The sequence below is a fragment of the Pipra filicauda genome, unplaced genomic scaffold, assembly GCF_003945595.2.
Source record: "Pipra filicauda isolate LSUMZ 115617 unplaced genomic scaffold, ASM394559v2 scaffold269_size1075953_pilon, whole genome shotgun sequence".
NCBI classification, from domain to species: domain Eukaryota; kingdom Metazoa; phylum Chordata; class Aves; order Passeriformes; family Pipridae; genus Pipra; species Pipra filicauda.
The window spans coordinates 278869-287499 of NW_024104386.1; positions in this window are offsets into that span (position 1 = coordinate 278869).

Below are 8631 nucleotides of genomic sequence, written 5' to 3' on the forward strand. Positions count from 1 at the left end.
CCTCTCTTAAAGTCACATATTCCTGTAGTACCTAATTTTCTCTGGCACAGCAGCCTCACCTCCATTTCTTCACCCTGTGAATGTCATCCCCCCAATCACCTCCTGCCTTGTCCCACACTCCATTCTGGCAGCAGCTGGATTATGCAAACACCAATCCAACAAGTTCAGCTTGATTTGCAACCTCAAAATAGAAGCCTGCCCGTGGAAAACTGATGTCTGTGACATTGCATTAAAGGTTATTTCCCATCCTGGTGCATTAAAGCCTTCCCTGGCAGGAGGTGTGCACTAGAGCAGCAGCAGTTTAAATTCCCCAGGGAAGAGGGCAGTGAGAACCCAGGCACAGCAAAATGCAGTGAGCTTTTATTTTCTTCACCAGCGTCGAGGTTCTGCTGAATACGAACAAAATCTCCTGTTCTGGTCCTTGCAGCTACAGCAGGGAACTCTAACAAGGATTAATTGTGTGTTATTCCCCTCTCATTTCACTGTTTTGTTAAGGGAACCATTGCCTGCCACCTCGTTGTCAAACCCTCTTTTGATGCTTCAGTTTTGGTGTTGTTTGAAGGCAGTTCAGTGGAGAGGCTTTTGATGGGAGCAGAGTCAAGAACGAGAGGTGATCATTCCCAAACATTCTCTTATTGCTGGTGAACAAGAGAACTGGCACCTGGCTGGGGAGCAGTGGAGTGTGGGGGGGTCTTCCCACCCACCTCCCCTTTTTCCTACACGCTTGTAACCCACACAAAGCTTCTCAAAACCTCAGGGTTGACAAAGGATTTGTGTTTGTGCAGGCAGGAAATACCATTATCTAATTTTTTCCAGTTTTGTATATTAACATTTACACCCTTGTGAAAGCCTGGGGCAAACATACTCTTAACTAGTTAAAAATCCGAAGCAGGGGAGTGTTAAGATGAGGGAAAACAGAGGGGTTTTGCCCCAAAGCAAGGGAAGGATGATGCACCTGCAAATGTAGCAGGTCAGTTTACATGTAAAATTGTGAAATATGAGGTTTTACCACAACAAATCTATGGAATTTTTGAGAAATTAATCTCCCATTCCTTCCTTGTTTCTTCGAGGAGTCATAACAAGGACGTGATGAAAACCAAGGTGTGGGTTTGTTTGTTCCAGAAGCTCTTGGAAAACACAGGACACCTCCATGTCAGGTGCTGTGCACAGTTGAACCTCCAAAACAGTTTGGGAAGTTAATCTTTAAGAGAGTTTTTCAATGAGACACAACCAGGGTGTTGCATAAACAAGACTCAGATGTTAAGTCCCGACCCCAAGCCCTAAATCTGCTTCCAACAGGAGGCTGAACTCTCCATAAATTATGGTCAAATCACTTCAGCCCCTTATCTAGTTGGATTTTCACCTACATGGCAAGGAGCTGTCACATCCAGAGGTATGACACTGCATAAGAAGAGAAATTCCTTTTTTTTATTTTCCAGTGATTTCATGCTTTAAATACGAGGATTTAGAAATAACCCAAGACATGAAGAATACAAATTTTTCCAAAAAAACCCACCACCCATTCTCCACTGTCTTCTTAAAGTTTTCCCACACCTTAGTCTTTTCTGGACACCTTCATCTGTCTTTTTATGTCACTCAAACGGGGGAACATAAAAACTGCCTTAAATTTAACTGTTATATAAATAACAAGTTTAAATGTAACTGGTTTATATAAATAAAAAACCACTGTGGTTATCTTTTACTGGAGCATGTTGTGATAGCAGACCCTGTACCATTGTTTCCTTGGAAGAAAGTGTGACAGTCCAAAAAATTGGGATAACTTGTGCAATTCTCTCCCCTGTGTCACCCAAAGGGCACATTTTTTATGCAATGCATATGTGGAAAAACTGTCCCAGCTTTTCTTGCTGTTCCCTTCTTCTTGATCTTGTCTGACCTGCCTTTCAGACCAAAAGATGTGTCCAAACCATCAATGAAGAGAAGAAAACTTGGGAAAGAGTTAAAAACAGCAGATGTGATGCAACAAAAGGGAACATTATGTCAGAGATGTGTGGCAAATACCATTTTTCTTTTCAGTTCTCCTGCAATTTTTCCAAATTTTCTATTTTCCAGCAGGAGTTTGAAGAACAAAATTTGACTTGACTGGTAAGGAATAGTTTTATATCCATAAGGATATGTTGGTTTTTTTTCTTTTGCTCTCTGAAAGCATCTCCCAGGAGATCCAAAAAAGCAGAGGACAGCGCCAGGCTTCCTGAGATTTGATACCACTTCACTCAAGAATTCCTACCATAATCAATTTTAAGCATTGGCAGTTCATCAGGATAAAATCTCAATCACTGCACCATTTCCAATTTGTACCATGGTACAAGACAGAGAACAAAGTTACTCCCTACAGAGTCAGGAGGGTGATAGCAGGTGCAGCAAAGCAGATTTTATGGCTGAATAAAGGGCTTTTTGTCTCTAGGTCCCAGCTCATATTGTAGGTTTCCTATCAAAATGGAGAGATGACTCAAATTGCCATTAAAAACTTGGAAATCTCATGATCCAACCTGCTATGTCAGGGGCTCTCCAAAATTAAATTATGGCTAGACAAGGTATTCTCTGTCCAGGTTCTTTAAATCTGTGGTTGCTGGGACAGGCTTCAAAGAAAAAAAGTTTCTAATTCTACACAAAATAAAATAAAATAAAATAAAATATAAAATAAAAATAATAACACAAAATTAATTAAAATAAAATAAAATAAATTACTGTTCACAGTGCCTGTCCTGGGATGCCTCTTCCAGCATTTATCATTAGTCCCAATCCATGTCTAGTCCAGTGAAAATTAGATGGGATAAAAGGCTCTGCACAATGTTTACAAATCTTTCAAATCTGGAATTAGGGAATCTCTAAAACCTGGATGGTTTGTGTGGGTCACCATATGTAATACAGGAGTTTGTGGGTGTCTTCCATGCAATAAATTACTTTCTTAGATAAACACATAAAGCTTGAAAGGTGCTTTGTTACAAACCCAGGCAAATTTCTCAGCAGATTTCTCACCATGGGGTTGATTCTGTTCCTCTGACCACACACCCACAGACATCACCCTTGGGCAGCAGGACCAAACTTGTCATCTCCTGAACTCAGCCACATCTTGTACCTTGACCTCCCTCAGAATCATCAAATCGTAGAATTGTAAATGTTAGAAAAGACCTTTCAAGATCATCAAGTCCAACCATCAACCAGCACCAGCACCACGTTCACCACTAAACCACGTCCTCAACAGCCAAATCCACACGTTTTTTTGAACACTTCCAGGGATGGTGACTCCACCACTTCCCTGAGCAGCCTCTCCCAATTCTTTACAGCCCTTTCCATGAATAAATTTTTCCTACTACCTAATCTAGAGCTCTGTACTGATGTTGTGTGCAACGTGTGAACCAGATCTACTGATCTGCCTGAAAATGACTTTTCTCCCCTTCCTCTTTGGTGGGTCCATTTTTTTAGCAAGATCAATCCCCTGGTTCAAATCAGAATAATTTGCCAGGTTTTTTTAACTTGCATTTGTTAATGGGGCCAGAGCTGGGGACTCTTTCTGCTGTAACATGTTCAGATGACAACAGCTTCAGTTTTGTGTCTGCTCACTGAGATCACTCCTGCTGGTGGGGATGTGTGACGGATTCTCATGCAAGCAGCTCAAACAGACAAGAAAACCAATCTTTGAAACACTGACCCTGTGTGGAAGAACTGCCTCCAAGCTGTTAATTTTGCAGTTCTGTTTTGGTACAGACTGAAGAACCAACAAGCAAATGTCAGCAAGCTGTTTTTCCATTTTTGACTTTTTGCGTTGAGAAACTTTCATGGATTTCCTGAGAAAACTCTGAGGATCTTGACAAACAAAAAAGTCTTTTAATCAATTAGTTTATTTAGTATCTCTTACCCTGCATGTTCTGATTACTCTTTGTGTTGCAATTTTAGTTTTAGGAGAAAATCTCTTAACAGACCATCCATAAATGTCTGTTGATAAGACACTTTCTTCAGTGTTATTTCATTGTCTTACGTTGACTGATAAAGATTTTTTTAGCCTTAATTGATTATTTTTTCATCTTAGTGTATCCAATTTAATATTTTCCAAAGTAAACATTGCCTGCTGTGACTCTGAGAACACTGGGCTTTGAATAAAGCATAAAGAGAAAAATCATCATTACAGAAAGAAGTGTCCATCCCTTGAGATCTTTAGGGTGCTCAGGCCAGCTTTGTTTTGGCTGGATCCAGAATTACTGGTTGAATGTCAGACCAATTTCTGTGGGATAAGTATCAGAAAATTCTGGAATAAAAGTGTTGTCTGTGCCTCTGCAGCTGCCCACCAGATTTAGGGTCTGTGTGCCAGTTCCTCACCTTCTGATTTGGGGATATGAAGGCCCACCCACAGCTTCAAATTCCTTTTGGGCTTCGAAAAATGGTAATGTTGAATCTAATTTAAATCAAATAGATTTTTGATGAAGTGATTAACACTCCCCTGCACACACACACTAATTACTGCCTTCTAATGTAAGACTAATTAAAGAAGCTCTTAAAAATACCAGCCTGACATCTGAATTGTCTTGATTTGCAGCAAAAGAAAGGTGTTTTGTTTTTTTTTTTTTCTTCCTGTGAGTTTTCTTCAGTTCCCTTCTTCAAATGCTTTAGGAGTAATAAGTAAATGAGAATTAAAATGTGTTAATGAGTTCTCCTGGATTGCAAAATGTAATTCCAGATAACAAGTGACAGAACAAGAGGGAATAGCATCAAGTTGTGCCAGGAGGGGTTTATGTTGGATATCAGGAAAAATTTCTTCACTGAAAGGGTGGTCAGGCCTTGGAAGAGGCTGCACAGGGAAGTGGTGGAATCATCATCCCAATAAAAAAATCATTGAATCACTGCATATCTTTTTACTGAAGACTCAGGCAAAGGGAATATTGATCCACTCTCCAAAAAAAGCAGCTTCTGACAAAGCCAGAGGTTTTTCCACAAACTGAGCACCCAGAGTGGACATGGAATTGTTCAAGCTTTTGGGAAACCAGGACATTTTTCTTGCAAATAAGGGATTTAAAGCTGCAAAGAGAATATTCCAGCTCCCTGCAGACCCCTTTGGGAGGCTGCTGAGAACAACAGATCTGTCCACAATTTACCCCATTGAACATCTTGGCATAAACACCCAAGTGCCTGTGTGTGCCTTCCACAGTGCCAAGGGAATCGTGTGGATGGATTCCTTGTTTTGCAAAAGCCCAGGAAGGAAAGGTCCTGAGCTTTCTGTGCATGTCAGGCCCAACCCAAAGAAGCACTAATTACGGAGGGCACCAGGCCCCCCTACAGGAATTTAAGCCCTGATAACACCTACAGGGCAGAGCTGGGTTCAACCTGTGATCTTCTCTGAGCCCTTCAGGGGTTGTCCCTTCAAGGTATTCCTTTCGTTTGAATTTTCAACATTTGAACCTGCTGTTTTAAAACCTTCAGAATCACGGAACCACTGAGGTTGGAAAAGACCTCTGAGACCATCAAGTCCCCCCTGTGTCTGATCCCCACCTTGTGCCCTAGCCCAGAGCACTGAGTGCCACGGCCAGGCCTTCCTTGGACACCTCCAGGGGTGGGGACTCCACCACCTCCCTGGGCAGCCCCTGCCATTTCTTAAAAACCCTCTCAGTGAAGAAAATCCTCACGAAAGAAGGGTAATGGGGTTGAAAGTTTGATTCAATATACACATCAATGGCACACACTTTTTATTCTTCTCTCACACCTCAAATTTCCATGATCACCTCGTGAACATGAAAAAGTTGTGCCCTAACCTTAATGAAAAGTTACAAATGTCACTTAATACAGAGATGATAGTTATTAATTTTTCAGCAGGTTTGAACCAGCCTTACACCTTTTCTTTAACAGTAGCTGGGGAGCAGTTAAATTCAATACTTGTTAATATCCTGCATCAACCTTTTAAATCCTTATCAATGGCTGGATCAATTCTTATTAGCAAACTTTGTAGGGCAGGTCTCCCTGGCAATTGAGTTCAATCAGAAGATTAGCATCTAAAATACAAGGAGAGCTCTTGGTTTACTCAGTAAATTGAACCATCCATCATGTTGCTGAACTGAGGCCCAGTGGGCATTAGAAAGACACTGTGACAATTTGCACAAAGTTCAGTGACACAGATCTGCATTGTCTCTAAATAAATGGAGCTTCAGCTTGCAATTAAATATTTCACATGCTTACCTGTGATTATCCTCCTCTTTTTTATTCACTGGCTACTGAGTTTTTTTAAGTCCCTTATCCTTTACCGTGATTTGCTCAACAAAGGTCTCCACATCTCTTCCAAAGTCACCAGGAGCTTTGTGCCTCCTGTTCTACAGAAAATGAAAACTTGAGGTAATTAAATGGTGTTTTTTTCAAGGGATAAGTAGAAGTCATAGAATCATAGAATCCCAGAATGGTTTGGGTTGAAAGGGAACTTAAAGATCACCCAGTTCCAAGCCCCTGCCATGGGCTGGGACACCTCCCACTAGCCCAGGTTGCTCCAAGCCCCGTCCAACCTGGCCTTGGACACTTCCAGGGATGGGGCAGCCACAGCTTCTCTGGGCAACCTGTGCCAGGGCCTCACCACTCTCACAGGAAAGAATGTCTTCCCTAATAGCTCATCTAAAATCCACCCTTTGTCAGTTTAAAGCTATTCACTCTTGTTCTGTCACCACATCCCTGTGGGATGTTGAAGATTCCGAAATTCACTGTGTTTTTCACTTACGTTTGTCTCCAGTGAAAAGTATAAGATGAAGAAGGGCATTTAAAAGATTTTTTTCTCTTTTCCCTTCCCATCTTGCAATGGTCTCTTACTGTCTGATTGCTCAGCTAAAGGCTCAAGTGCTGCATTGTTTCTCTGTTTGAAGATCTGTATGTTCCTTTCTTTCTGAAATTGCTTTGCAAGGTAAGATTATGATGGCACCCTCTTTAGGAGCATCTCGATGGACAAACGTCACTCAAAGTCAAATAAATGCACGAATTTTAATAAATCTGGTTTTTGCTGTGTGGGCAACAGGGTCATTAATAGGTATTTTGAGACCATTTGAGGTTGTTGGCTGGGACAGGTGTATGGCTACACCAAGCCTTACAAGACTCCTGTCTCTGAGGAAATGGCCACCAGGCACCAGCACATCTTACAAACAGAAACACAGTCAAGTTTGGAGCAGAATGAGATTCAGCAGGATAACAGGATTAATGAAGGAGAAGTACATGATCTCCTCAGTGTTTTTGAAAGTGGCCCCACTTTACAGACAATAAAGCAACAGCAAATCTCAAAAAGCTCTTTCTCAACAGTGACTCATCTACTCTTTTCCCTGCACCCTGCACAGCTGCCAAGTGTTTAAGGTTACCTGTGTGTTTGGGTACTTATCTCTGATATTTCTTTCAATCCTTTTTGGAGTTTCTGGAGTGTTCAGTTGAAGAGAATCGTAGGAAGGACAGAATCTAAAATCCATTAACAAGCAAAAGATAAAGTCATAGATTTATGGTAGAATAATAGAGTACCCTGAGTTGGAAGGGGGCCCACAAGAATCATCAAGTCCAACTCGTGGCCCTGCACAGGACAAGCCCAAGAATCACACCATGTGCCTGAGAGCTTTGTCCAAATGCTTCTTGTCCTCCCAGAGCAGCCTCTCAGATGTGACAGCTTCCACGTCCGTCCAACCATCAGGACTTACTGCCCAGGCAGCTCTCAGAGTGAGCCCAGGATCTGAGAGTACTCACCTCTTTTCAAGGCTATCAAACAGTTCTGGGAACAGAAAACAAGAAAGTGAGGAGCAGTTTTCCTTCCCTTTCTCGTCTCCCAGGAGATCTGTTGGTAACCGCTTAAAAAAGCTGCTTGGAGAATGATTTCTTTGAGAATTCCAGGTTTCCTCTTGCACCTCAGGATGGTCACAGTGCTCCACTTGGGCACAGGATTCCATTTTCAAGCTCTTCCTGGAGCCTCAGAGATCCACACCAGGGCTGTTTCTCACTCCTTTTAGTGCAATATTCAGGAACTTTTTGACAGTCAGTGTCAGCAGACTCGATTTGGGTGTAAAGTGGGGGATAAATTCCATTGTTCAAGGACAAATATGTAGAGCTGCTTTACTGTGGCTGAATACTGGTCAGCTGCAGAAGCCAGGAGAGTGCAAAATGACCTAAGAGAAGCCCACAGAAGGCCAAGAGAAGCCCCAGAAGGCCAGGTGGGATGTATTCTTTGGGAAGACACTCCTTCATTCCCTTCCCTGCTGCTGCCATGGCTGGTGCATCTCACAGTTTCATCCCAGCATCCTTCTCCTTCCAACTCTAAACAAAGTGTTCTGAGTCACTGTGTTCCTCTCTTGCTCTAATTGTTGGAGAAAATTCCCTCTAGGGAATCTTTCCAAAGTTTTATGCAATGAAAGATATCACTGCTGAGGTAAATATGAACTTTTTGTGCTAAATATATCATGAACCAAGAATCAAAGGCAAACAATTCTTTTGGAAACTTAACCCTTCCAAGGGATACAAGAGAAAGAGAGAGAGTAAAGAAACAGGTGAGCCCACACTGGACATAATGATGGACAGAGGTCTTAGAGCCTTTTCCACACTCCTGACCTTTTGGAAACATCTAAGAAGGGGGTACTTGTTGAGCAGGATTCAAATCTATGAGGAGGGTCAGAAGAA